This window comes from Myotis lucifugus, unplaced genomic scaffold (assembly GCF_000147115.1).
Source record: "Myotis lucifugus unplaced genomic scaffold, Myoluc2.0 scaffold_70, whole genome shotgun sequence".
Taxonomy (NCBI): Eukaryota; Metazoa; Chordata; class Mammalia; order Chiroptera; family Vespertilionidae; genus Myotis; species Myotis lucifugus.
Genome location: NW_005871118.1, coordinates 612,453 through 620,945, shown reverse-complemented (window position 1 = coordinate 620,945; position 8,493 = coordinate 612,453).

Here is an 8,493-nt window from a genome sequence, read left to right as displayed (position 1 = left end):
TGTCACACACAGAGCCGCAGGGCGTTCAGGGGGTTGGGAAGCTCCCCCCTATCAGGCACAGAGCAGGGCTGATCAGGGGGTTGGGGCACCTTCCCCTGTCACGAACAGAGCAGGGCAGATAGGGAGGTTGTGGCCCCACCCCCTGTCACACACAGAGCTGCAGGGCGATCAGGGGGCTTGGTCACTGCCCCCTGTCACGCTGATCCCGGTGCTGGGAGGCCTCGCTGCTCCACTGATCCCGGTGCTGGGAGGCATATTACCCTTTTACTATATAGGATAGAGGCCTGGTGCACGGGTGGGGGCTGGCTGGTTTGCCCTGAAGGGTGTCCTGGATCAGGGTGGGGGTCCTCACTGGGGTGCCTGGCAAGCCTGGATGAGAGGATGATGGCTGTTTGCAGCTGGTCACACCCCCTTCAGGGTGGGGGTCCCCACTGGGGTGCCTGGCCAGTCTGGGTGAGGGGCTGAGGGCCGTTTTTAGGCTGGCGGGTGACTGAAGCTCCCAACCTCTCCTTTTTTTTTTTTTTTTTTTTATTCTGGGCCAGCTTTAACTCTGAGGCTTGGCTCCAGTTCTGAGGCCTCGGCTGCTGAAAGCAGGTTTCTGGCCTTTGTTTACCTTCTGTATTTGATACAATGTTGTGGTCCGGCTGGCTGAAGCCCGGCTGACTAAAGCAGGTTTCTGGGGTTTTGTTTAGTTTCTATATTTGCAACATAGTTGCTTAGAGTTGCAGCTGAGAGGCCGGCAAGGCAGGCGGGGAACCTGGCTTCCTCCATCACTGAAGCAAGCAAGCCTCCTGTTCGCTTCAGTGTATGGCTGCCGGCCGCCATCTTGGTTGGAAGTTAATTTGCATATCTCACTGATTAGCCAATGGGAAGGGTAGCGGATGTACAGCTAATTACCATGTTTCTCTTTTATTAGATAGGACTAGTATGTATTGGACAAAGGTTTAATATCCCCAAAAAGACAGAGCACCTTAAATTAATTAAAATTATGAAAACAATCCTTTCAAAAGAAAATGAACAAAGTGTACATATATTGAGTGTTTTATCAAACAGCAAGGACTATTTTGTATGCTTTATTTATTTAATCCTCACAACAACTCTATGATATATCATTTTTCCCAAAGTACTACTTATTATGGAGAAGCATGTTAAAATAATTTCCTCTATCAAATTGAAATATTTTTCAAAGATTTATAATATTAACTGTTAAAAAGGTTTGCAGATATAGTCACATCCTATACCTTTTATTGGGAATAAAAATGGCTCAGCATTTTTGGAGAGCAGTTGGCTGTTTGGTCCCTCTTTAAAATGGTCATGGCCTTTGACCTAGTAATTCCACTTACAGTAAACTTTCCTGCACAAAAACTAATAAATATGTATTAAAATATATGTGTAAGAATAATCAGTGATGTATTGTTTCTAATAGAAAAAAGTTGAAACAATCTAAATGTTATCATGCATTATTTTGACAAACCAAAAGTAAGGTTGGAAATGTAATCTCTTACCTTAAATTGTTTGGAAAGCTTGTTCAAGAGTTGGAAATGGGCAAAAGAGATGACTAAGTGTTCTTTCAATGGAGTGTAGATGTTGTCTAGTGGACTCTCCATGAATTATCTGAGTCCATAAGTGGATGCCCCTGTATATTTCTATTGACTAGGCTATTGTATAACTCTGGAAGGGTTGAAGTTAAGTTGTAGAAAATGGTTATTAATACAATGATTCACATCCATAGGAATGCAAATGAACTATTCCCATAGAAATGTGATTAATTTCCACCCTATAGAAAAAGATAACCTCAAACAGTACATTTCATTGCCCCATGGAATATTAACTAGTTTTGCATCTATTAGCTCATTCATTTCAGCATTCCTGATTTCCTTTGTGTATAATGGTTGTTCTTTAAGTTCTTCTCTGAACTAGTCTTAGTAACTTATGGGTGGAAAACAGTCTTTGACATATGGTCATTTTATATTTGCATGAGAGTCAGGATTATACCTTTTCCAAATTATACATCATCATATTAAAGTAGTTGCTTTTTATGAGATAAGAAGTTCTTTATTGCATGGTATTTGCTATGGCTTAGTCATCTGATCTTATTCAAAATCAAAATAAATTTTATTGTTCCCTGGACAACATTACGATTTTATTTGATGATATTGTTGAATTCTATGTTGAGACAAGGATGAAGCTTAACTATTGTAGATGAAAACAAGGTGATCCAGATAATATTTACTGGACATTATGTCTTATCCTAAGATTCTACAACACAGACTTCACAAGAACTTTACGCTGAAGGAGGAGGAATTGTGGACAACAAAAAATTGAGACATTGGAGTGCACCCATTTAAAAAAACACAAACGCCCAGCTGCCATGATAATTAAAATATTAGGAATGGTCCTTGAAATATATATTTTTTAAATTTTGTATCCTTAACCTTTTTTCCCTTTGGCAAGATAAAATGCATAATGGGTATTAAATTTCAACTAAATAGACTTGTGCCCTGTTCTAATCCCTTTTGCCATATGTGAGCTGCCAACACTGGTATTTGTTGAGGTAGAAGTGAAAGCACAATAACACAGACTTTTTCATGCAGCCAACTCATTCTTCTTGTCATGTATGCAGTGCCTCAGAGAGGGAAAAATCAAGGTGCTTAAGGAAAGAGAAAAGTAAAACAGAAGTGAGAACTCAATCTGTAGAGCTCTGTGAAGTGCCACTGCTTCTTCCCTTCATACAATCAGTTAATCACCCTATAGAATGCCAGAGTAGTCAGAGCCTGAGCTGAAACAATGAATTCAATTTTTTTTCTCCTTTAAATGTCTCCTTTTCAGTTATACAGTATTTTATGAAAAATTGATGTCTTGCTAGTCAACATGATGAATGTTGGGACATGCAGGGAATAGTTTAAAGAGTTTGTTTTAACAGTTATGCATTTAAATTGTCCCATTATAGTGGACATGTTTCCTCTGCCAACAAAAAATCAGTCCTTAAAGGTCCAGTTCTCCTAGAATTTTTTTCCTGCTTTCAATCATTTTGATGGCAATTCTGATGAATTCATGACTTAAAATTATTTCATCCAAATGTTAGATTTGAAGGTGGTAGTTTGGGACCTTTTTTTTCTTTTATTGCAGGTTTTAATGCATAATGTGGAAGACATTTAGAGTTTAAAATATGACATATTCTCTAAGGAAAACAGATATCTAGGCTCAGTGGGGCATTTGTCTGAAAGCAATTAAGTTGTGCAGTGCAAATCAGTATAAAAGCCATTTCTGCACATCGGTGTAGTTTAGTTTAAGTCCAGTTCTCAGGTCAAGGTCCCAGCCTCAGATATTTCTCATAGAAGATACAGGATAAATATTTATTGAACAAATGAGCACAGAGAAAGCATCATCCATTACTCTAGTCCCTCAATGGGAGAACAAAGGTAAATTACCTTTTTCACTCCCTTTGTTCTTTTTTTACTTACCCCAGAGTCATATATATATATATGCCTAAGTGACCGGAATGACCAAATGACCGGAATGATCAGAACAACCAGAACAACCAGTCACTATGACGCGCACTGACCACCAGGGGCAGACACTCAATGCAGGAGCTGCCCCCTGGTGGTTATTGTGCTCCCACAGCCAACCTCCCCGGCCAGCCAACCTTCCACAGTCCCTCCCCCTGGCTGACAGAACCCGATCACCTGATCGAAGCTGGGCCCCAGGCTGGGACAGGGAACCGGGGGTGGTTGGCAGCGGACACGGGCCCTTTCCCAGGGGGGCTGAGGGTCAGCTTCCTCCTTGGGGCCAGTGGACAACCTCCCACGGTCCCTCCTCCCTGTCCCTCCCCCCAGCCAGCAGGCCCTGATTGGCCTGGCCCCAATCGACCTGGCCCCGATTGGCCCTGATGGCCTGCCAGGCCTAGGCACCCCACCCATGCATGAATTTCATGCACCGGGCCTCTAGTGGATTTATAAACTCACATGGCTGTAGCTTAGAGAGCCATTAATGCCAACTTTCGCATTTTACAGATGAGGCAACTAGAGGTTTGAAGTGGCTTGCCCACAGCTGCATAGCAAGTTAATGGCATGACCGCCAGATAGCAAATCCAGGCCTTCCAGCTAAATCCAATGGCCCTTTTGTTGTGCCAGCTTGCCTTTCAGGTGTTTCTATAAGACTGGTAAAGGGGCAACTCACCACCTCAGAGCTGGGTCATATCTCCTTGGCTGCCTGTCATGAGCTCTTAGCTATTTCAGTTTATAACTGTGTTATTTCTGAGTTCTCAATAAGGGGGGGATCAGTGGCAACATAGTTGGGCCAGTGTCTGAGTATTATTCTAATAGACAGATAAACATGACTGAAATTGAAGAAAATGTCCTTATTGGAACTCTTCTCAAGATGTTCTATGCTTATAAGAAGTCAGCAAAGGCTTTAAGAGTCACAGTGAAGGTTCTGGTAGGTCAGGGGTAGTCATGGAGGAGTTTTAACATGTGATTGCTCTTTTGAAAAAATAACTTTGAAAGAGTAACTATGGCAATAGAGGGGTAGCATGAGTTAGCCTAAAAGTAAAAAGGCCTTTCAAAGTGAGAGAGGCAACAAGCATTTATTTGAAATCACTAAAAATAGAGCTATTGTACCAATAACTAACTATTTAGGACACACTGATTCAGGCAGACACCCAAATAGTGTTCACATTAGGAGACAAAGGCAATGGGTATTTATGAGAAAGGGAAGGGATATTTTTTAAAGCATCATAAAGCACACAGTACTTATCTCTGGGAGCTAAACATTCCTACAGTCATTCAACAAATATTTATTGAGAATCCATTAAGTGTTCCAGGAAGTCTTCTAGGAGCTGGGGGTGTAACAGTGAACATGACGCATTCCCTGACCTTATTCTTGAGTATGTTAAATGCTTTTATGGGAAATGGCACTTTAAAAAGGGTATTTATATAAACAATTATTTTCAAGTCATGAAAATTATATCCCCTCTCTAGCCTCAGTTCCCACCAGTGCAAAATGATGGCACTGACCTGGACACCTCCCCAGGCTTCTCCGGGCTCTAAATTCCTATGACCACTGTCACTTCATCAGATTGGTGTGAAGGGCAATGCAACACGTTTGACATTTTTCCGCACACTGAATACAAATACAAAGGTTAAACACATAAATCAACTGAGGAGCTAATCGGGAAGTGTGGTTAGGCACCCAACATGTACAAAGGTTTCCACTGGCCTCCTCTCTGCTCTCTCAAGCCTTATGTAAACCAACACCCCAGAGAAATGGGCACCAGAATTAAAGAATAAATTTTATTTCCCTTTTTACTATTTTTAGTATCGAAAATGGAGAAATAGACTCCAAAGATGACTGCCCTTTTTCAGAATAAGAAGAAAATTTTACCATTTCAAGGTCAGAACTAGGGAGGGGAGAGAGAAGAGGAAGATTAATGCTCCCATTCTACATGTCTGCACTATGTGGTGACTTGTCCATATGACCTCTATGTCTACAGGAAATCTGTCTGTTAAGCACTATTACTTCCATTTTAAGACGAGGAAACTAAAGATGAGAAAAGCAAACTGTACATGATTAAGTAGCTAGGACGTAGTGGAGTTGAGATGCTATTTGAGTCTAGAACCATACTCTTTCCAAATACTCCCTTTTTTCTGTCATCGCAACATGTTTAATCAAGTTTAAAGACTCCAAACTTAATAATATATTCAGATTTTAACTTTTGATTTGTTCATATTTAGCCTCAGAGTAGTATTATATTAAAATAATATATAGAAGTGCTCCTAATTACAGAATTTCTTTAAAGTCTTTGTCAGATAATTCTGACATTTGTGTTATATTGTCATTGGCAGCTGATTTACTTTTCCCAGGTGAGTTGTGATTTTCCTGTCCTTTTGTGTGTTGAGTAATTTTGGATTTTGTTCTGGATATTTTGAATGCTGTTTCGAGCCTCTGAGTCTCATTTAAATCCTATTGAGAATGTTGATATTTTCACCTTAGTAGACAACTGATCCAGTTGGGTTCGGGCCACAAGATTCTACCAGCCTTCTGTGTGTTATGGTTTCAATGTCAGTTCTGTTTCTCAAAGCCCACCCAGTTGTGAAGATACATGTAAGTGCATATCACAGTGCCCATTACACAGAGATGCTCCAATATTGCTAGTTGTTCTTAAATAGTCATAGCCTATGTCTACCTAATATAGCTAAATCATATGATTGAGAATTGATTGGTTTTGAGATCAGACTAGGAATTAGGCCAAATGGATTAAGAAACAGTTGATTTGGCACCAGGATCCTGAAGAAGAATGAACAGAGTCTGTGGACTCAAGAGTCTAAACTTGAGTACCAGTTTGGGAACTTTAATAGCAATGTATTTTTTGTGAGTTATTCCAACTGAGTTTCTGTTTTATTGTTTGTAAAACGGGATACATGAAATATTGCAGGATATTTTTTTACAGTGTAAAATTTTTATATTTAGAATTAGGCAGCTGGACTCCGTTTAGATCAGCGGTTCTCAACCTGTGGGTCGCCAACCTGTGGGTCGCGACCCCTTTGGGGGTCAACCGACCCTTTCACAGGGGTCGCCTAAGACCATCGGAAAACATATATATAATTACATATTGTTTTTGTGATTAATCACTATGCTTTAATTATGTTCAATTTCTAACAATGAAAATACATCCTGCATATCAGATATTTACATTACGATTCATAACAGTAGCAAAATTACAGTTATGAAGTAGCAACAAAAATAATTTTATGGTTGGGGGTCACACAACATGAGGAACTGTATTAAAGGGTCGCGGCATTAGGAAGGTTGAGAACCACTGGTTTAGATGATCCCAATTTTGTTGGCAACCTCCAAAGCATCATAGTCAGGAGCCAGTTGAACATATGCCTTCTTCTCTTCATCAGGCCTGAGCAGGGTGTGACCTTGTCCACACGAATGCCATAGAGCTTCTTTACCGCCCATTTGATCTGGTGCTCATTGGCCTTGACATCCACAGTGAACACAAGTGTATTGTTGTCTTCTATCTTCTTCATGGCTGACTCAGTAGTCAGGGGGAGCTTGAGGTGGCATCGTGGGCAAGCTGGTTTCTCATGGGGGTGCTCCCTCCTCCAAGGATATTTAGGCTGCCTTCGGAGCCTCATGTCTTTGGCCATTGGAAGGTGGGTCATGTGGGGATCTTCATGTGTGTGTGTGGCTGGGGACACCTTTCAGCAGTGCTTTCTTTCCCCTAAAAGTCTTTGCTTTGGCTTCGGCTTTGGGAGGGGCAGGAGCTTCCTTCTTCGCTTTCAGCGCCATCTTCGTAAAAAGGCAATTGCAGGATATTTTTGAGAATTTAGTATAATTACATAAACTTAGCATTGAAGTTAAAATACATAAAACCCCTGGTATAGTACCTGGCACATAGTAAGTACTCAATGATTATTTTTATTATTAATTTAAGAAAACATGTACTTCAGTAATAAAGTTATTAAAAATAAAGAACAACAGTGATATTTTCAGTACCTGTGCCAAAGGTCTACGTCTGTTTTGTTTTGCTCTGCTTTACAGGTGTATGTCATTAGTGGAAGATGCTTATGTGGTTATATATGGGCTAAAACCTTTCCAGTGACAAACACAGTCGAACAGATGACCTGCCAGACTTCACATGCCTTGCCCTTTCTATCTCTCTGACCTCATTTCATACCACTACCCCTTCATTTACTATTCTTGGAATATTTTCATATTTTCCAAAATTCTCAACCCCAGTACCTATGTATCACCTGTTCCCATTTTGCCAAAATTTTCACATGCTTCTTCTGGTCTCAGAGCAAATGTGATCTCTCCACAGAGACCTTCTCTGACCATCTCATCTCAGATCATGGCCTCACCTCTTCCCATTACTGTCCATCCTATTACCCTGACTAATTTTATTTACAGAACGTATTACTATCTGAAATTACTTTAGCTATGTATTTAGTTTCTTGTTTATTGTCTATTTTCACCCAGGAAAATGTGAACTCTATGAGGCAGGCATTTTTTATTTCTACTGTGATTTTTCTAGAGTCTACAACAGTGTCTGGTACATAACAGGCTTTTAAATATTTGTTGAATGAATAAGTAGCATACTTTCATTTTGTAGATCATAATTTCTTGAATTGTTTTTTACTCTACTAGAAGAAAATCTATAAATAATATTTGTTTCTCTAATTGGACTTTTGAATTTCTGGTCCTCCCCAAACATTCAATAATTCATCAACACACAAAAATAAATTTTACATTTAAATTGATTTCCACATTTAAAATATAGAGTTAGTATTTTTATTATAGAAGAATCCAGTGAAAAGGGGAAACCATTAATTGTGTGACTTCTGGGCATCTGACACAGGCATGTCGTGAGAATACATGGGTTCCTGTGGAAGACATTAAATTATGTAACATCACTGAACACCAAGACAGCATGGTCTGTTCACGTGAGGTTAGGAACATTGCTCATACAAAGGAACTTGACTGAGA